The sequence below is a fragment of the Mustela erminea genome, chromosome 1, assembly GCF_009829155.1.
Source record: "Mustela erminea isolate mMusErm1 chromosome 1, mMusErm1.Pri, whole genome shotgun sequence".
NCBI lineage: Eukaryota > Metazoa > Chordata > Mammalia > Carnivora > Mustelidae > Mustela > Mustela erminea.
In genome coordinates this window covers 159125740-159148677 of record NC_045614.1, presented here as the reverse complement: position 1 = coordinate 159148677, position 22938 = coordinate 159125740, and the positions used below count along the sequence as shown (strand labels likewise).

General features: G+C 35.4%; 1 protein-coding gene across 15 annotated transcripts in view; it reads right to left on the bottom strand.

Annotated features, from left to right (window-relative positions):
• The window catches only part of ZBTB20 (zinc finger and BTB domain containing 20), a 785951-nt gene that overhangs the window by 547608 nt on the left and 215405 nt on the right, over positions 1 to 22938 (bottom strand). For all 15 annotated transcript variants that reach the window (XM_032360146.1, XM_032360066.1, XM_032360076.1 and 12 more), the window contains one exon: positions 16203 to 16248. The gene's annotated coding sequence lies outside the window, so the exon portion shown is untranslated. The remainder of the gene's footprint in view (positions 1 to 16202; positions 16249 to 22938) is intronic.

The window sequence follows — 22938 nt, the reverse complement described above, 5'->3', positions numbered from 1 at the left end:
ATTAGACACATTAAACTCAGGAAAATTCAATCAAATCTCATCAATTTCAATAATTTACCACCACACGTCCTTGTCTAGTTAGAGATAAACAATTTAATTTTGAATGAAGCATTTGGAAAAATTTCTATTTCAGAATGAAAGTAAAGATGAAAAGAACAGATTTCCTGTGCTCATCACAAATGGAAAGTTAACTACATATTCCTAAAAAGTTCTGTGCTTAATGGTGGCCTGCTATGAACTAATACTTTAAAAAAAAAATAAATCTAAAGATATTTAGTTTGACCTTCCATTTTCATGTACTGCCTGGATACATGGCAAAAGAAGAAAGGCGGTGATATTACTACTAGGAAAAATTATTTGCCAGAGGAGAAATGATGGTTCAAGAACCCCTGTAGCTCCTCTACCAATCCTTGGCACCAGAGCAGACAATGCAATTGACAAGGACAGCTAAGAGTAGCAATGAATCTAATTCCTTTGAGACCAAATTAACTTTGGCTTTCACAAACAACATGTTTGTCCAATTTTAGGGAGATATTGTTAACCATCTTTAGTCCATTTCTGAATGCTTATTATTGCTTTATTTACTATCAGGATAAAAAGGAACATCAACCAGTTGTCCCTGAAGCAGACCTCCTAATTGCACCTTGTTAATAGTGAAGAGTCAGGGCAGGCATCCCCTTGCCCTTCTGCTCTAATACATATACACTTTGGTACCACAATCCTGAGCAACCTGTAAGAATACAGAGATCATGATGGATATTGGGGAGGGTATGTGCTATGGTGAGTGCTGTGAATTGTGTTAAGACTGATGAATCACAGACCTGTACCCTTGAAACAAATAATACATTGTACATTAATGTTAAAAAAAGAATATAGAGATAAAGTTTAGATTAATTTAGTTCCGTATTATTTCCTCAGAAAGCCCACCCATGACCACTTCCCACCACACCCCAGCCATTCTCTATCCTATTTTTTTGTTGTTGTACTTCTTGAAAAGCGCACACCACCTCCTAAGCATCCTATTTATGTATTTGTGAATTTGTTTACGGTCTCCTCCCATACACACATACTACCACCCCATGGCCATTTTAACTTCATGAGGTACAGGATTGGGGTCTTCTTATTTAGAGCTCTATCTGTAGTGCCTAGAACTAGCTCTGAATTTCTCCATGGTGTAAGAGTGATCCAGACCAGAGAGAAATCTGCAATTTAGCAGAAGGAGACTTTCTTCTCCTTGGTTCTTATAGCAACAGGAACAACACAAACTAGATGGAATTCAATTAATATATTTTGGGTGCTAATCAGTTTTATAAATCACAATCACATTTTCACATTTAACTATATCACTACTTCAGAGATAATTTAATTTTAATTTTAACTTCTATTTAATCTTTATTTTTTCCTGGTAAGGAAGTCTAATACTTATTTCTAAATTTTGCTATCCCATGAGCAAGCTTTTATATACATTATAATTATGTGCACCATATATTATGTGCACCAGAAAGGAAGTACACCATAAAAGCTGCAACTTAAAAGAACTGTCCAACAGATAAGACTAGTAATAATTCATATAATTATGAATTGATATTTCACATAATTCATATAATCACTCTACTAATAAGTATATTTTTAAAATTCAAGTTGTTGGTTTATTGAGTATTCTTAAAGAAAACACATCTGTAATATCCCATAATCATGGAATTGACATGAAATTGACAAGGACAACTATGAGTAGCAATGAATCTAATTCCTTTGAGACCAAATTAACTTTGGCTTTCACAAACAACATGTTTGTCCAACTTTAGGGAGCTATTGTGGAAAGGACCAACAAATGCTTCCAATTCTATTCCAATTCTTTTAGGAATGGCTCTACTTTGCTCCTTATGTCAACGCTTACTTTATCATGGGAAACAAAAAACACTTTCAACAACTTGAGATTCAACTTGGGAGGAGCACAAAAAATTCTGTCTCAGGTCACTAACTGGTACTTAAAGTTTAAAACTGACTTTTCTTAGCTGAGCTCTGCTTTTTCAGTCTGGTCCTGGATACTCGGTACTTCCAATTATCGCTCAATGGATGTGTAATGGATGTGTATTTCTATAGATAGCCAGATTCATAATTGTCTAATAAAGGCCTTGCCTATGCTAAATATATAGAGATAAGTTTAGCTATCTCATGGTTTGAACAGCTAAAATCTAGTGCAATGTCTTTGTCACCCTACAACACTAAATTTCAGGTGCATACTTGGCTTACAAAATCTGGAGACCATTATGAAAAAACTTTCTGAAACTAATGATTTAGTTTATAAGTAAAGTTATTTTAAAGTTCTGTGTATTTAATGAGATATTTGGTATCTCAGCACACATGGCTTCACAAAAAAGCCGAATGACCCAAAGTCAGTTTTGAAATTTGCACTAACTATAACCCTGTTAATTACCTATTCTATGCCTCAAGTTTAGCATTTATAATAAAAAGACGTTTCAGTAGTTGAAAAGAATACGCAAGAGAATCATTCATGATTCAGTAAAATCCATAAAAAATACTAAGGTGCTAAGGCAACAAGTATTCTAATAAAAACTGAGCAGATAAACTGTGTCAACTACAGAGAGGAGAAAGGATTAATATGTGAATTTGTAAATAAGCCTTCCATAGATATTTACCATAAAAAAATAAAATTATTCTCTCTAGTAGGTTGAACAGTTTTCCTCATAATTTCATGTCTACCTGGGTTCTCAGAATATAATATTACTAGGAAATAAGGCCTTTGCAGATGTAAATAGTTAAGCCCCTTGAGATGAAATCATTTTGGATTTAAGGTGAGCCCTAAATCCAGTGACTGATGTCCTTGGAAGAAGAAGAGGAGAAAAGAGAGAGACACAGAAGAAATGGCCTTGTAAAGATGAAGGCAGAGTCTGCGGTTATACTGCCAAAGCCAGGGATACCTAGGGCCATTGGAAACTATAAGAAGCAAGAAAGATTCTTACCCAGAGCCTTCAAAAGGGATTGTAGCTGTGCTGGACCTTGCCTTTGGACTTTTGGCCTCTAGAACTATGAGAAAATAAATGTTTTAAGCTACCCAGTTTGTGGCCATTTGTCATAGCCATACTGAGAAACTACTACACTCTCTCTGTACTCCGACATGGTGGAAGCAAATACAGCAGTTTCATAAGTGTAAATGGTGATGTCAAAATCTCCAGCTGATAGGAACATACAAGTATAAGGAAAGAACAAAGAGAAAACTTACTGGGAGGTTGCAGTGGTGGTTGCTGGGAGTAGTAAGTCAACTTTAAAAGGAAAATATTGCCCTCCATCTGGAGTTGTTCCCTCTTAAATCCTATAGACAGATGCTATCCCAAAGTAATGTAACTTCTAATCCCATACTTTCAAGAAAGTCAAAGACTGCTCTAAACAGGTATCAGTCATTTTTTGAGAAAATGATGAGATTTTAAATACATAAATAAATATTTAAAAATGTAAATTATGACATTTATATTTCTTAGAATTCTTAGTAAAATACTGACATGAATAAATAATATTTTATGATGGTACATGATTAACAGCAAACATATTCTTAAAAATCACTTAAATGAATGTAATTTAAGTAGGCTCCATTCCCAGTGTGGAGCCCAATGCAGGGCTTGAGCTCACAACCCTAAGATCAAGAACTGAGTGAAGATAAAGAGTCAACCATTTAAACTACTGAGCCACCCAGGTGCCCCAAGTGAAAATAATTTAAATAAGCCAACAAATTAGAAATTATTTACGTTGTTGAAGAACTGGATTCAGAAAGTAAATATACCCATTTTTGACTAATGGAAATTTAAGTATGACATCAAGTGACAAATACACAGGGGAAAGAATAAATTTTCTTTTGGCCTAGGGTTTATCTTATCCTGACATTGGCAAAGATACTAATAAGTATGCATTGCTTTGCTTAAGGCATCAGACCAGGATGAGTAAAAATTATGTTTGTCTATTCAGGGTCTTTTCTGGTTTCATACAAATGTTACAATTATTTGTTCCATTTCTTTGGAAAAAGTTGATGGTATTTTGATAGGGAATGTTGAAAAGGAAAATAAAAGCTGGTGGCATCACAATTCCAGACTTCAAGCTCTATTATAAAGCTGTAATCACCAAGACAGTATTGTACTGGCACAAAAACAGACACATGGGTCAATGGAACAGAACAGAGAGCCCAGAAATGGAACCTCAACTCTATGGTCAACTCACTTTCAACAAAGCAGTAAAGAATGTCCAATGGAAAAAAAGTCTTTTCAACGAATGGTGTTGGGAAAACTGGACAGCTACATGCAGAAGAATGAAACTGGACCATTTCCTTACACCATACACAAAAATAGACTTAAAAAGGATGAAAGGCCTCAATGTGAGAAAGGTATCCATCAAAATCCTTGAGAACACAGGCAGCAACCTCTTCGACCTCAGCTGCAATGTCCACAACAGCCAAAGTATGGAAAAAGTCCAGATGTCCATCAACAGATGAATGGATAAAGAAGATGTGGTATATATACAATGGAATATCATGCAGCCATCAAAAAACCTGAAATCTTGCCATTTGCTAAATGACATGGACAGAACTAGAGGGTATTATGGTAAGTGAAATAAGTCAATCAGAGAAAGACAATTATCATACAATCTCAATGATCCAAAGAATTTGAGAAATAAGACAGAGGATCATAGAGGGAGGGAGGGAAAAATGAAACATGATGAAACAAGAGAGGGAGACAAACCATAAGGGACTCTTAATCTCAGGAAACAAACTGAGGGTTGCTGGGGTGGAGGGCATGGGAGGGATGGGATGGCTGCATGATGGACATTGGGGAGGGTATGTGCTATGGTGAGTGCTGTGAATTGTATAAAACTGATGAATCACAGACCTGTATCACTGAAACAAATAATACTTTATATGTTAATTAAAAAAATGTTTGTCTCTTAATACCCCAAATCAACCATTTTTTAAAGTAATACTGAACTCAGCTCTCCAATTTGCTATATAAATTTATGATATTATAAAAGCAACATTTTAAGGTAATTTTCAGTTTACCTATTTTTTCTGTTTACAGCATTATGTTTCTATGCTTACTAAATCTCAAAATTCAAAAGACCCAAATTCACTTACATTTTTTTTTATAAAGATTTTATTTATTTATTTGACAGACAGAGATCACAAGTAGGCAGAGAGGCCAGCAGAGAGAGAGAGAGGGAAGCAGGCCCCCTGCTGAGCAGAGAGCCCGATGCGGGACTCGATCCCAGGACCCTGAGACCATGACCTGAGCCGAAGGCAGCGGCTTAACCCACTGAGCCACCCAGGCGCCCTCACTTACATTTTCTATCTTTAAAAAGTTATGACCTATAGTACAATTCTAAATTGATCTTCTTAACAAAAAATGAGAACAGCAAATAGTGTGAAAGGTGCAAATACTTTAAAGAAATATATTTTGAGGCATAAAAGATATATTCACACATTTTACCCCAAATACAAAGAAATGAATATATTTTAAAAATTAGAAATTATTTTCAAAGATTCCCTTAAGGACCCTCAAAATCATAAGGATGACACATGTAGATATCCATCATTAAATGTTATATGTTCAAAGCAGAAAATACTGAAGGAATTATCCTTCTAGGAAACATCAAACATCAATTATTATTTTTTCTTTTTTTTTTTAACCTGAGAAATGTGCAGTAACGATTAGTAAATGAAATTGTTTCTGTAGTTAATACATTTTAGTTAGTCAACCTTCTAATCAATCTTCTAGTCACCAACTATACTAAAGGTGGGAATAAATGGTTCTAACAACACAGAGATGAGTCTATTTATATTTGAATTGTTTTTAGAGACATTGGTCTACTAACACTTTATAAGCTCAGCAAGATATAGATAATCAAGGTGTTTATGCAATCAGGTAGAAAGTGAACACAGTTGTATCAATAGCCAGAACAATTTCCATTGAATGAATGAATAAATAAATACAAAAAAGGTAAGCTTAAAAAGGATCAATATAAAAAATTTAAAAATAAAATGGATCAATCTAAAAGTTATTTTAAATATATAAATTATTAATATCAAATAATTATATATCAAAAGAAAGAATTGGCATTGAGGAACAAATGATTCAATGATGAATATTAGTAAGGACTAGGATATGTAGTGTTTCTTGAATTCTTGCTTCTTTTTTAGGTAAGCGTAATGCTCAAATCAGTGCACAATAAAACTATGAGAGCTAGAGCAAATATTAAAAATGGTAGAGAAAGAAGGATCTATATAGTAACCATGATAAACACTTTAGTATATGGTTTAGGGTATAATTTTGATGATGAGGATAAAGGAAAAGAAAGAAGAGGAAGAAGAGAAGGAGGAAGGAAAAGGGCTAATTATATTTAAAAAAAAATTTTTTTAATTGTACTTAAAAAAAAAAGTTTTTTTTAAATTGTATTTTTGGTATACTGCCATCTCTGATATATAGATGAGCAAACTGAGACTAAAAGTGCATGAGGGTGTGCCCAGTATCTCATAGCCAATAAGATGTTGTGCAGAAATTTAAATCCAGATCTTCAATTTCTTTTTTTTTCAATATTTTATTTATATATTTGTTTGTGTATTTATTTATTTAAAACACACACTTGCAAATGGTGGGAGGTAGGAACAGAGGGAGAGGGAGAGAGATGGGAAAAGAATCTCAAGAAGACTCTGCACTGAGCTTGGAGCCTGACCTGGGCTTGATCCCATGACCCCAAGATCAAGACACATGCTGAAAACCATGAATAGAACACTCAACCAACTGAGCCACCCAGACGCCCCCCAGATCTTCTATTTCTAAACCTCATATTCCTTCCACTATAATGTCTTGTCTCTTTGTTCCCTGAAATTAGAAATATGTCACAAAATTCTTAAATCCTATGATTAAAATACAAATCTCCCCCCAAACCCCCAAAATTAAAAAAATTAAAAATTAAAATCTTCCAAATTAGTGTCAAGAGAGCCACAGGTTTTAAAAAGTTGCTGTTATAAGAACAAAGTCCTCTTTGAATCACCCTCAATTTTAAATATAGAATATTGGCAGCAAGAAGGTGCTCCCCAAACCATCAGGTGAAGGTGAATTATATACTATGAAGGTAAATTATATACTATGAAGGTGAATTATATACTATGAAGGTGAATTACATACTATACTGTAGAAATGTAAGAGAGCCTAGTTCAGATAGGAAGAATCAATGAAGTTCTCCCTGAGAAGGTATGTTATAATAAACAATAATATAATACTGCATGAAATTTGTTCTATTTATAGAAATTTCTAGAAATTCTGTTCTAGAATTTATAATTCTAGCAGAGAAGAAAAATGTTCAAACTAATAATTACATAACCACTTACATATTTATGACTGAGGACTATTCATTATCGTTGATAAGCCACACAACTTCATATTTAACTCATTTGTTTATATGACTCCTCAACCTGAAAATGATCTCCTTTTTCCTTTCAAACATCTTATGTCCTATGTTTCATGTTATTTCAAGGTCTAATTCAAGCCCCGTTTCTTACTTGCAGCTCACTGAACACTCTATCTCCATGGGATATCTTCAGTACTTAATGACTTAATCAGCAATAGCAAATGGGTTTCATTTTACATCCAACTTCCACCAATTAGTAATAGTTGTCTAAAGTATTGTCTTCAGGAGGAGTCTTCGATCACGTTATGGTCTAGTGGCAGAGGGAACCATGATGGATGGGTGATGTCCTTCATGAGCACTGAAGGGGAAGCAGGACATCAGGTCCAGGGCATTCATTTGACAGGAATGCTGATATTTTCACTTTTACAGCATTCATTTGACACCAAATCCAGGTCTACAGCGTGCATTTAATATCGAGAGTGACTTATTTCATTTTATTTTTAAATTTATGCCATGCCGTTTTAAGAATACCGTAAGATTCCTACTGTTAAGGACCATATACAACTCTTTAGGTCCATAGTGTCTAGACATGCCTTGCAAAGTAGGCATCTGATGATGATAATGAAATAACTTTTTTGGAATTCACTCATTACTATTATTCATAAACTCAATTTGTCTCTTAGTTTCTCTCAAAAGATTATCAATGCCAAAACCATGTCAGAAAGAACTCTGTAACTATAAACTTAATACACTGTCTTTGTCATCTCCAGGTTCAAATGAAACATTAGGAAATTGATAATATTTGAATTAAATATATGCCTACTAAATAATACAGTGGGAAGAAGAGAAGATAAAGTAAATACACATTTTAAGTGGATTTTAACCATTTAAAAAAATTCCAAATATGTTTCTTTTAAAATATATTTTATACATTTAGTACATCTTAGAATTTTTATCCTTTTTAAGTAGACTGCATCTTCCTGGACATAATAAGTGTTGAAGAAATCCATGTCAATTAGAGTTACATTAGAGAAATAGTTTTTACATTCTCCCCTGCTAAGCAAATGTATTTATCATATTCCATAACAGCTCACAGTTTGTTATACATTAACTGCTCATTCTCTGTGCCAATAAGACTGTGCTGGAACAGCAAATGAATTTGGTGCGTTCATTTAAATGATTCTGCAAACCACAGGCTACCCAGTTGTCTAATGATAAGAGAGCCCCAAAGCCACCTGATCACCATTATACTCGCTTATTATTAGTAGTATTATTTTTTTTTTTTGGACTAGCATGGTCAGTACTGTCAGGATCCCCATACCAAGAAGAGTGAGAAGGAAAAGTATACCTCAGACATAATGATGAAAGGGGGCTTTATTAATTCAGGCACCAATGATGATGTGGCTAGATTGGAAGGAGAATGGAATATAGGGTCTGAAGTGCTTTTTCTGCTCCAAGACCAATGCTGGTTTTGGCACTTCTTTCACTCTAGTGAGTTGCAAAAAAACAAGCAGGTGCTAGCAATCTGAGAGACCACATGCCAGCTACAGCTGCTTCAAACTGATTCAATTACATCTGCCTGAATAGTCCCAGGACATCAAACCAGTTGAAGAGATCCATAGGTTGCAAGGAGACCTAGTCTGTCCTGAGACAACCACCTGCAAATCTCCAGGTTTGGAGATGAGTGATTGTTCTATCCCTAGGCATAGGAGAAAAGACGGGTTGGGGGCAGGGCAATGGGGAATGCAATTTTAATTCACTTTAAACTTAAAAATTGGTTGGAGCAAGCAAAAAAGGCCCTTCTAATTTTCATGTTTAAAATCTGACAGTAGCTGAGGTCTTAAGGATACCTTGAAATAGCCTGATTTTGTGAGAACATTTCCCAAATCATTGGGTACAGCACATTTACAGAACATGCTCTTGGGATCCGGACTTCGCTCCAAACCTTGTTTGTACAAAAAGGGGCCAAGCAGCTGGGAAATTCTGGAGTGGAGTGTGTCCTCATTAGTTCCCATCTGCCACCAGAACTCAGCTCATGGCAAGTTTGGCTAAGTCCTGGTGTACTCAGGTCCAAATGTGGGTCAGTTTTAATTACACTATACAGAATTCAGTGTGCAGTTTTTAAATCCTTATTATACAGCACAGAGGAATGGGCAGCTCTCCAGCTAATCAATTTTTTAAAAGTACATATATAAAATTTTTAAACCAGAGTAGACAGACAGTAGGTAGGGAAAAAATCTTATAAATGAGTACAAGGGTTGCTTAAGAGAATTATTAGCGAAATTGGGTCATGAGCAAGTTCTGTTTTAAAACTTCAAAGTCAGAAACAAACTGTTCCGTTGATAAGAGAGAAAACTTAAATAAGGTACACAATGCCCCTTGCTCTTCAGTTTGAATAAGTAACAAGGCTACAGCTAGTTTACAGTAAATACCTACAGGGACACTAGCCTTCATGGAAGCAGAGATATTTCCTAGTCTGTCATTCTTCACATCTCATCCCTTTCAATGTTTATCACTCATGGCAGGGACTGTAGAAAAGGAAAAAGAATCACAAACTATCTGTTAAGAGTGAAAAACAAGGATGAGGAAGAAGAAAGACAGAAAGGAGAGGAGAGTGCACATGTGCTGACTATCAGACCCTGGGCATGACTTGGCTCTCAGTGCCATCCACACCAACTAGGGCCAGAATCAACCCATGCAGTCTATGTTCAGAATCCATCCTGTCCAAAAGCTTCATCAGGTGCAGAAGAGCTAAAACACTAAGCTTTCAAAGACGACTGTCAGCAAAAAATCCAGGAGTGAAGATGTAGGCAGCCAATGCCGGGCATTTAGCAAAAGCACAATGTACCATTTTTAATGGATAAAATGTTCTTAGGCACAAGCCCTAATGATGATCCACCACCACCCCCAAAAAAGAACCTTAAATGCAGGCTCAAAGTATTTTGGGGGGTTTTGACTGAGTCGTTTAAAACTCATCCATTAAAAAGCCAGCATGGAATTCTATGAGTTCAAATATTAGCAATTTAACATGTACTAGCTGTGTGTGACCTTGGACATATTGCTTTTTTTCTCTGAGTTTAAGTTCTCTCACCTGTAAAATGGGGAATAACATCCACCTAAGAGATTGTTGTAAGGATTATCAATAATACAGATAAAACATCTGGAATATAGAAGTCACTCAATAAATGTTAATTGTTAATCCAACTATTACGAGTTAAATTGAGCCCTCAAAAGAGTTGGGGTTCTAACCAAAGTAAAATGGGTCCCACAAAATGGGACTTCATTTGGACAGGGTTCTTATAGAGGTAATCAAGTTAAAATAAAATAATTAGAGTGGGCCCTAATCCAGTATGACTAGAGTCCTTATAAAAAAAGGGAAATTTGGACACACAGATAAGCATGAAGAGATGAGAATGTGAAAAGACACAGACAGAAGATGGCCATCTCTAAGAAGCCTGGAACAGATCCTTCCTTCACAGCCCTCAGAAGGAACTGGCCCTGCCAAAACATTGATACTGAACTTCTGGACTGTGAGAACCAAATTTCTCTTGTTTAAACTGTCTAGTTTATGATGCAGCCTAGCTAAATAATACCCAACTAATTAAAATTTTCATTAATCATCAATGTTTACTTTGACCCATCATGGTCTAAGCTGTACACCTGACATTAGGCAAGATAACTTTATGAACTCTGCTAAGTAATAGTCTACTCCATATATTATCTAGTGCTTTTTCCTTCTTTCTGATTGCTGTTAAGGCAGATACTGCTAGAACATAAACAGGATGGCAGAAAAAACCTGGTTTACTTAAGATCATTCAGTTTTTATTAAAGATAATTAAGGGAAAATCGTACACAATCATACACACAACCATACACATGTAACTCACTTTTCTACTGTTGAGGGAGTTTGCATTAGAGAGTATCAGGACATTTTACCACACTAATTCCCTTCTCAAGTGAATAATAAAAAAAAAAAGACTTATATGGCCATTTACTCATTACCAACTATGCCCCCTAAATCTGAGTCTGCTTAGATTGTGACAACCTTCCCAACAGAACCAACTAAGTCACTAGGATGCATGGAAGCATACATGGTTTAATTGAGGAAGCTGTGTTCTTCATTGTTTGCAAGAGACTGGTTTTAAGGGTCTCTGACTTTCAAAAGAGGGGTGGTAGTTGTCTGGGAGTTGTATCAAAGCCCTTCCACTGAAAGGTACATTTTCATTGTCATGTACATTTAAGGGATGTGATTATCTTCATCTTCAGTTTTTCTTTAAATAGCCCTGGCCTTCTACAGACATGTAGCACATGTACTTAGAAATGGTGATTTTAAGGGTGCCTGGGAGACTCAGTCGCTTAAGAGAGACCTATTATTCATGTCAGCTCAGGTCATGATCTCATGGGTTCTGAGATTAAGTCCCATGTTGGGGTCTGTGGTCAGGGTGAGTCTGCTTGGGATTCTCACCCTCTACCCCTCCCCTCACTTATGCCTGCTCTCTCTCTCTCTCTCAAATAAATAAATTAATTAAATTAAATTAAAAAAAACAAGAGGGGAAAAATAAAATTAATATGTAAGGAATACTAATTAATGCTGTGCACCAACTAAAGCATTTTGTATACCTAATCTAGTTTAATCCTCACATCTATTATTTAAAAGTTAGATATCCTTGTCACCATACTTTATACCAAAATTGAAGTTTAGTAAGGTTACACAACTCTGGTCATGTCACACAGCCACTGCAATGTAGAACTGGGACTTCAGTGCAGGCAATTTGGACTCCAAAGCTCCTAAATTCAAACTCAGGAAAGAGATTTAGAATCCAAATATCCTAAAAGGTATTTGCAATTCACAGCCTCCTTTAAAGTATCTGAAGTCACGTGGATAGCAGATATCTTGCTAAATCTGACTCAGTTTATTCTCCTTAAGAAGAAATCAGTTATTTACAAACACAAACTTCAATCAACTTAGATAAAATTAATTTCATCATAAGAATACCTGAAGGTCTTTTAGATTCAGTACAGTGGCAGCTTTTTTATGATTAGTATTCCAGGAACTTTATATAGCCCATTTACTTCTTGGACATAAGCAATCACCTCTCAAAGTTCTAGTAGGAAGGTATTCCATGTGAGATACCTTATATTAGAATCAAGAATCAAGAGCTCCACGTTCAAATTCTGCATCTCTCACTTATTAGACTGTATAACACTGACAGGTACGTGAACTTTTCTGAGCTTATTCCCTCATCATGGATACAACAATGATGTTAGATAGATGACCATTAAGGTCCCTTCAAGTTCTAACACTATATGACATTGAGAATCTCTTCTAAAGTATAAGAAGCCTAGATAACACTGGATAAAACCTCTAAGATAATCTATGTGACAATGCACAGGCCAGGATCTACTTGCTTTCAGGCAATTAGATGGTCTTTCTTTGGTATCTAAGTTATAATAGTGATGGTAGTGATAAAAATAATAGTAGTATAGCTAAGATTTATTGAGCACTTGCTATGTGCAAACCACCAAACTAAGAATTTTACATGTATTGTCTGATAGTTAACTCAACACAACAATAGATGAGGTAGACACTATTATTTTTCCAATTTTCCAAAGAAGCAACAAAGGAACAGAAAGATTAGATAAGTTGATTGGGTCTATACTCATAAGTGGCGATACCAAAAAGAGCTTTATTGACATATCTTTGTTTCCTGTGCTAGTCTATGTGTTTCCCCAAGGACAAGAACTTTGCTTTATTCATTTAGCTTAGCACTGTGTCTGGCAAATAGTAGGGCTCCATTTATTGTGTAGAATAAAAAGAAGAAAGAAAATGAAGGGGGAGAGTAGAGAGAAAGAAAGGAGAAAAAGAAAGGATATTTAGATATGCTATGTTCTTAAATGTTAATTTTCTTCCTTTATTACTTTAACCCTGAAATTACAGGAAAAAATCTACACTTATGCCAGGCATCCTGGGGCTTGGCAATTTCTCATTCCTGGGGATTCTATACTATATTTTCCGGTACAAGTCAGTGAAGCAGCTACTGTTACCTGGTTTAGTATTCTAGCTAATCAATACTCTTGCCTCATCTCTTAATTTCTGATGTTGAGACTAACAGAAGAATATAGTTTATTCTATCACGCTGATGTTCTGGGAAAAAAGAATGCCCTTAATGCTGGCCTCTTAACGCACTGATATAAACTAAGGTGAAAGAAGAACTGTTCCCAGAAGAAACGTACTTCCAGGCCTAAAGACATCCATGAATAACATTAACTAGTGGTATCAAAATTTGAGAACCCTAAACAAAATGTTTTGATGCACTAGACACTGTCCCTTTCTGCAGCCTCTGCTATTGTCATATGACCGCCAAATGCAGCACAAAACAGATCTCTAGAGCGGCATCTCCAAAGCGGGTCTTAGCTACCCTATGTTGACTTTACCTCTCTACTTGGCTTCATCCCTACTTATTTACAGTTAGAATTGAGTGAATAACAAAAACCATAATTATAATTATGTATACAGTAAACACAGGGCCCATTACTTACGTTTAGCAAAAGCAGTTACAGATTTTTAATACAATCTGATCTTACCTGACATGAAGAAAGTTAACATACGTTACGGTTTTGTGTTTTCAGTGAGGTAGAGATTGGGATAGATGGGGCAGGGGGATCCGGTGATAGAAAAATGGAGAGGGAGAGGTGAAGAGAAAGTGATTTCTCAGGAAACTGATAGCATTGAACATATTAACGCTGATTTGTTTATTCCTATGCTGCACAGTATATCTAAAGTGAGAAGTAACTTAGTCACTGAATAGCTCAGCATTGTGTGAAAAATAAGTCTAAAAACTTTTCTCATGGCAAAAATAAATATAAAGCATATTGCAAATAGTGTCATGTAAAGTCCTGATTATAATGAAGATCAATTCTTACATATTCATTCCTCATTTTAAGATAGAATTTATCAGTAGTAGTCTCATCTCTGTGTATTTAGCAGTATGAGAACTAAAGGAAGTCCAAAGACCCATCCAGAATATATAACAAGTAACAAATTTCTAAGATTTTCTATTCCTCTATTTCCAATACAACTCCAGACGTTTTATTCGTATATGCATTCATTCAACATTTCCTGACCACCTACTTTGTATAAAGCACTGTATTAAAAGGCTGTGGATAGTCCTCTACTTATCTCGGTACCCGTTTCCTACTCCCAAAGAGGTTAAGTTCATACTACGGTGATTAAGAAAACAAACAAACAAATGAAAACAGCTTAAATGGAACAATATAAAGACAAGATACACTAGCTCTAAGATTTTTGTTACCAGATATTAACGGCAACTTCTTATCCTTTCATTAATATAGCATTGCTAAGGAAAATAAGGCAAGTTACTTGAAAAAGCTTTCAATATCAGGAATTTGGGACTACCAAATACATTATTTACTTAAATACTTTTTATATTAAGTTGCCATTTTTATATTGCATTTAAAGAACTTGACTTAATTGGTATAAACTAGTCTCTAGCAGCTTGTCTACGCTAAAATTGTAGATATTTGTCAGAAAGTAGGTAGAGCTATTAATATCTAAAACAGCAACACTTAGGAAAAAATACCAGGTGACCGGGATTTTGTCAAAAGTAAAGGTTCATATTCCAGACTTAAAATCTACAGCCAGATTTCAGACCCTTTCCTAGGACTACCATTGAGTAAGTTTCACTTTTCTCTTTCTCTCACTTCCACCCAACTGCAACAGACACACGCACAAATCAAGAAATCATCTTATAATATACACTTAAATTCTCTGAATATGCCCCATGTGTCCACTAATAGCCAAATGCTTTCAAATCTGTTCAGCTAAATGGATCAATAACTACATCCAGTCTCACATAGTGGGGTTGCCAACATGATGAAACTGAGCCAAACACATATTGTCTCTACCAGGACAAAAATTTTTATCCATCCAGTAATCCAGAAAGATCGACTTTTCCTAGGTATCCTTTAGAGAGGTTAACATGCACATTATCTACAGCAGTCAACAGCTAATAAAAAAAAAAAAAATGTTGAGACTAGGATGAAGGGTTTGGAGAAAATAGTGGGTTTTATAATAAACCAATGTAATAGTTCAAGGTCTACATCAAATAAGAATCTTTCAAATTCAGAGTACACAAAATACGTAACAGCTAGAGCAAACTGCTAACAAGCTTCTCTGTACGCTCACTCATATGACACAGCTGCAAGAAACAATTGAGCAGGTGCAACCAAGCTTTTGAGAATTCCTGCCTGTTGCCCAGGAACCACAACACCGCACAGTTGAGATTTTAAACAGGTGCAAACATTTTTCCATTCCTCTAGTGCTTGAGACAGTACAGCAGACAGTACATCTGCAACCATTCCTTAGCTAAAATCACCACAGAAAATAAACTCCAAAGGAGCAAAAAGAAGTTTGAAAATAAAACAATAATGTCAAAAACAGTGGTTCTGCTATAGTCTCTGACCCCATATCAGCAGTCACTTTAATAATACAGTTCCATAAAACACTGTCTAATCTCTTCACCAGATGAATGCTTTGTAATTAAAATTATTCTGCCCCATCAAATCTTAGAAATGTTTATTTGGTTCTTACAATAGAATGAAATGCAAGGTATGTATAAAATGCACTCTCCTTTGAAGCTGTCAATATTTATAAGTGCTCAAAAATTAACATTTTCACATTTTGAAATCTGTAAGCAATTTTAATACACAAAACTAGTAACTTGTCAGTTAATACATAGATTTACATAACTATAAGTAATTCAAATACATACCTGTGTAGCTATGGGGCACAGACAGACGTGAAATTTATCAGGCACTCTGAAATGCAAAACAAATATATAAGTAAAAATTAGTTTTCTAAGTGGAGCCAGTATTTATGCTGAGGTAGTTTCTGCAGAGAAGTAGAAAAGACAGCAGTCCTTAAAGTGGTGAATAATTTTATATCTATATTTTCCCCAGCAGATATTTCAGACCACCCCAAATTCATGTGTGAATAAACACACAAAGAGTCCCTTAGCAATGTTATCAAAAGCAAGTACCAGCGAGGGACTAAGACTCACCATGGCCCCTGAAATGAAAATGCTTTCACTAGAGGACGAAGCAAACACTTAAAAATGATTTTTTTTTTTTTTGGTATTCTTCCAACACCATAGCCTTCCTAAAACAAATATGACTGTTACTCTTTAAAATGAAACCACTCAGATTCATCTGCACTCAGTTTGGATAGAATACTGGTAAGGAAGAAAGGTGCTTTTGTAGAGCAGTCCACAAACATGCATAAATAAATAAATAAAACCTTTGAATGTTCATTAACTTTAGGTTACAACAGCAAATAGGAAATTGTTTCTCTACAAGAGGGGAGGCTAAAGTCACACCAGATATAATGCCTCAAGATAGCCCACTTTGAGAAAACTGCCAGTGAAGTAAGTATCAATACAGAAGACTACGCAAATCGAGCTCAAAGTACACAGAGTTTACGATTAGACCCGAAACATATTTGTATGTAGGTGGAAACTGCATTGCAGCATGTGGCCTCTGGACAACTTGGACTCTTAAAAATACCATAATTCTTTCTGAAAGCAAACTGAAATGTTTAATTTACGTATTTCTAAGCATGGTTAATGAAGGTAAAAAGTCAGTAGGTCTACACACTTGCCTAGAAGTGTATACAGGAAATAATCAATTTTGATGGTAAATTCAATGAAACACCATCTTCATACACTTCTGATGGGACTGTGAATTGCTAAGAAATTTTGGGAAACTATTGGGTAAGATGTATCAAGAACTTAAAGTTTTTACTCAGTGATTTTATTTCTAGGAATCTATCTTAACATGACTGAAAACCATAAATCTGCAAAGGAAAAATTATGATAGCAAAAAAAACTAAAAGCAAACTACATGTTCCAACAGTGGAAAAAGTAATTAAAGCAAAGCACATCTATGTAAAGGAATATTTTGCAACAATCCATAAGGTAACTTGTGGTACTATAATGTTATATAAACATGTAGGGTACCAACTGCATGGACATAATGAAATTGTGTAGAAGACGAAAAACAGAAAGAACACACAAAAATATTATAAATGATTAGATCTTAGATAATTAGATTACAGATCATTTCAATTTTTGCTTTTTATTTTTGCATATAGTCTCTGCAGTAAACATTACTTTTACAATAGGAAAATATATTAGCTGGCAGGGTAGGAATAAAAGAAAAAAGTAATAGAGTGCCATATGGAAATCATAAATCTAACCTTCCTAAGTGAAATAAGAAATAAATTAATTCAGTCACACATAAAATCCACTAAGTATACCTACAGTGAGAAACTCATCTTCACTATTTCCTCAGAGGGGTACAGCCAGGGTCTCTTTCATCCCACTGCTTTAGAATCTACACCAGTAATTCAATAACACATTTTTAATCATCTTAGTTAAACTTCTTTAATTATGCAGAGTGAAATGATGGCAAGAACAATTTAGGACTGCAAATCTGTTCAACCTATTATAGACTAATTTATTCACTAAGTCAACAATATTTAGTGAGCATATAGTACATGCAAAGTGTTGTATTGGCATTATGATATGCTAAAAGATAAAACAGACCAATCTTACCCTCATAGAGCTAACTATTTAAAAGTGCTAAAAAATATGCTCATATACCTTCCTATTAACTTTGGCTAGAAACCCAAAACTGTTCTTAAAAAATAAAGTCTTAAAAACAAAAAACGAAAACAAGGAATACGTATATATAGCTCACATAGAGATGTAAATACAATATAGTTTAAGGTATTTGCCATAGATAAGGTACATTTTAAAACAAGAAAATATATATCAGACTTCTTCTTTCATATTATTGCACAAAAACTGATATTTAGGTAACATTCAAGAAAGAGTCATGAGTACACGAGTGTATATCACTTATAAAATGCCCTAATAATTCCCTTTAAGTATTTAATTTTGTTTGTTATATGACCTACTTTTTGTTAACAGAGAATTATATAAAAGAGACCAGGTATGAAGACATATCTAATCCAACCTCAGATGCCAGATGTCTAAGCCTGTCTTAGATTATCTAAAGCCACACAAAACATATGTGCAATTATTAACAGGCTATAGTCAATTTATTGACAACCAAAGTAGAGAACTGGTTACTTGCTAACCTTGCCAAAGACACTGTTACGTCTTTAAGGCAAAGGAAAGGAGACAGGATTGGAGAGATGAAAGCTGAGGGGATCTCTAACAGCCAGAAGTGGTGATGGGGGTAGGTGAGACCATTTTTATCGTGTGGCTAAAATGATGCAGAATAGAGCTTCTCTTAATAGAAGTTCAGCTTCCTTTTGGCCCATAACCATATTGTAACCAGCACTGGCCCCTCTGAAGCAACACAGGATTGTTTTAATGGGGTCAACTTGCACGAGGTGGTGACAAGAATGAAGAGAAGCTAGTCATGTGAGCAATGATCTGTTGGTCTGGAGCTCAACGAAGCTCCGCCCAGCAGCAGTTATACGAGGTAGTGCGGCAGTTAAGAGAGTAGCTTTTACCCTCAGAGAAACCTAGAATCGAATTCCAGGGCTCTCTCTTCAGTCGTGTGGTCTTGAGCAAGTAACATTTTCCCTGTCTGTAAAATGAAGATCATGTTACTTACCCTTATAGGAGTGTTTGTGCCTATTGCATGTTATAGAAATGTAAAGGAACTAGCACACTGCCTGCTATAAAGTAAGCATTGTTGAAGGGAAGCTCTTAGTACTGCTCTAGTTGTTTGAGAAAAGGAGAGGATATCCGTCCCTTAAGCTAAAGTGCTAACTTAAGCAGGAGTGAGGAGATAGAAAGATGGCTTACTCAAGATATCATTCTATATTCTACAGCTCATCCAGAGCCAGTCAGGTGCTGGATGTTCACAGAGTATCTCTGAATCAGGAAACACTGTAACAACAGTAAAAACCACAATAAACAACTCTAACCAGCCTTTTAAAGCACCATTCCTATTATTGAAGAGCAAGGCAGTAGGATCTCAGTATTATGGGCAGCAATACTGCCCATTTTTTCTGAGTGAAAAATGAGGGCTTATTTTTCATACTTTACTGAAACAATCAAGGAACAGAAAATAAGGATGAAACAAATGTAATTACTCAACAGGACCAAAGCCAAGGTGTTGTGGACTCCTTAACAGTCAATCACAAGTGGCAGAAGCACCTCTTTATGTTATCTAGGGAGATCCTGAGCTCACAAATAATATAAGGTACGCAAATAGAAATACAGAGTCAGTTTTTCTCTTCTGGTTTGGAATATGTAAGTGAAGGAATAATGATGTTGTTCTGACATTCCTTATTTCTGTTTTGAATTGGAGGACAGCACAGATCCAGAATTGTTAAATGGTATCTCCAGAATCCCATGCAGATGATATAATCCCTAGAGTGGTTTGGGTCACATGAGGGTGAAGCTGCTATCTGCACCATTCCAGATGGAGATATACTATAGAGGATTTCTGTTAAGTTCTTTCTACTTCCAGGTTGGCACAGCTGTATTCCCCAGGGGGAACTGAACAAGTCCAATTCTGTGCTGTGAAGTGCAGGAAAGTTTATCTTCCCTCCATACTGGTTAGGCCTGGCTAGAGATGGAAGAAGGGGTCCTCACTGGTACCTCGTGGGCCATTAATAAATCGAACAGCTAATTCATTTAAGGCACTGAAAATGGCCTCAGCAGGTTCTGTAGGGACCAGTGGTTCCATAAAAGAGCTCTGGACTTAAATTTAGACCAAAAACTACTTCCCCAGTGACCAAGTGAGCATCCTTAGGAACATTTTAAGTGCTTTACATGTTAAGTTTGACCTATTTTGAGAAAAGACACTTTGTAAACCAAAATATTTTAATTTTATTTCATATATGTTTACTTCTGCGCCGACTACTGAGCCGAGCTGAAAGCTCTATCACTATAATATTGTTATTATTAAATGTTTAATTTAATCATCAATAAAGCCAATTTCTTTTTTTTTTTAAATTGGGGTTCCCTAATTTCTGTGGTTTTATCTGAAACAGAAAGCCTATGAAGGGTAAGATGAATTATAATTTTAAAAGTAGACTTGAAAAAACTAGTTAATTATGCTTATTTTCGTAAATTACTAAGCTAGATTTAGCCCTTCACACTTAAATCTTTCTTCCTATCAGAAAGAGGAAGTATGAGAAGCATCATTTATCTATGTATCAACCCTGTGAACTGGAAATAGATAAAGGGCAATAAGGAAGGAAAAGGAAATCATACGATAAATACCCGTTAGGCCAAGAGCACAGTTTGTCTGTCTATACCTTAGGTAAGACTGGCTATAATAAATCCACTACAACTGAGCTTATAAAAAAAAATGCTAGGTTTGAATTTTCTAGTATTAATGGCTACCACTTAAAATGAAACAATTTAATATCAATTTTTATGTATAAACATGATGAATTTGAACTCTCATACAGAAGTCTGATCTATAATATGCTGCAAATAACTCTATTCTATAATCCACACTTCACAGTACATTAAAGAGAAAATAGTTTTATTAAATAAATGATATTTTAGGTGTGCCTGGGTGGCTCAGTGGGTTAAAGCCTCTGCCTTGGGCTCAGGTCATGGCCCTGGGGTCCTGGGATCGAGCCCCGCATCGGGCTCTCTGCTTAGCAGGGAGCCTGCTTCCTCCTCTCTCTCTCTCTCAGCCTGCCTCTCTGCCTACTTGTGATCTCTGTCAAATAAAATCTTTTAAAAAATAAAAAAAAATTGATATTTTAAAAACTTTAATTCTTATATCAAAATTTAAGAGCGAGTCAAGAAAATGAATCAAACTAGAATTTAGATAAACATTAAGAATTATACCCTCATATATAAGTTGAAATAATGATATTGGAAAGGATTTATTCTCAGGCAATGTGAAAGTTCTACTGACCTGCATGTACACATCCCTGGGGTATTAATTTAGATATTTTCCTCCCCCAGCATCTGATGTCCTGTCCTTAATCTTAGCATAATAATAGTAACACTGGATTGTAACTGTCTTTTACATTAAACTATAGGAATGTCCATGAGGGTTTTGTCTTATTCACTCTTACATCTCTAGTCCTTAGCACAATACCTAAAAAAATAGTAGGTATGGCTTACATACCGGTTAAAGAAATGTTGAGTGAATTGTGTTACCATCTATTCCTGAAGATTAAAGAAATTCATACTGCATTAAAAAAAAATAAGGAATTACATTCCTATACAAATTACTTTTCAATATTTAAAGAACTGGCTTTCTGAACCTCTTCTTTTACTTTCCATCCTACTCTTCCTCTTAATCAGTACAAAACCAAATGGTGAGAGTCCTAGTCTCAAATGTTCACAACAGATTAAAAAGCCTTGTTGGTTTGGCCCCACGGTGAACAGGGGTGAGTGCTCCAAATCCCTTTTGTTAACAGACACCTGGTACGGTATGATAGAAGCTGAGTCAGAGTTCCCTGAAAGAGTTCTGCAGTCCCCAACCAATTGTGGGGTTCTTCTACTCTTCCTGAGGGGCAGATCTCACCATTATTTTATTCTTTCATAGCATTTATGACAGTTTGAATTACTCATGTGGTTATTGGTTTATGTGCTTATTCTCTTTCACTCCACCAGGTTGTACACTCCACAGAGGCCACATTATTTTGTCTGGCACTCGATATATAGGGTCTAGTTTAGTGCCTGACACACAATAAACACTCAGTTACTATTAGATGCATAAGTATGAGGTTTGGAGCAGCAGTTTTCAATCATAATAGACTGTAAAATTAGGTAGGTAAAAGCAACCCCTATCGTTATTTTTTTCTACATTCCAACTCTGTCTACCACCTGGAAACCTCTGTACTGTAAGAACGCTTTTATTATAAATCCCATTCAATCAATGGCAAATCAGGAAAGCCTGAAAGGCAATTCCAGGTAGGCTGAAGGTGGAATATCTAGGAGAAGCAATGGAATTATAATGAGAACAGCAACCACTTCCAATTAGAAGTTTGGGGTTTGAATTTCAGCTTACAAAGCGTGTATCCTAGGGGAACTTACATAATATCCCCAATACTCAGTTTCATCTTATTTAAAATGGGGGGATTTTATCTAACACAGAGTTTTTAATGGCAATTGAATGAGATTATATATGTGAAAAGCAGCTGGTAGTATAATTTATGGCACTTATGAAAAGGGGTTCATTACAAATTAGTTCTTTTGCATTGGCCAGCCAGTCTGCAGCAAGACAGAAAGATGACTTGACTAAAAGCCCAGGAACAGACATTTTAGATAGAGAAAAATGGAAGAAACAAGAGGTCAAAGGAAGGAAAAAAAGTAGGTGCTGGTGACTGTAACTAAAAAAATAAATAAATAAATAAAATGGAGTAATAGGACTATAACAACAATTAGAAATGGAAAAGACTTTAACATGATAGAAAAATTGCCAAGAAATCTATTAGCTTTTTCCTTTGGGTGACACAGCCTTCCCCACATATAAATAAAATAATTGCTACTATTA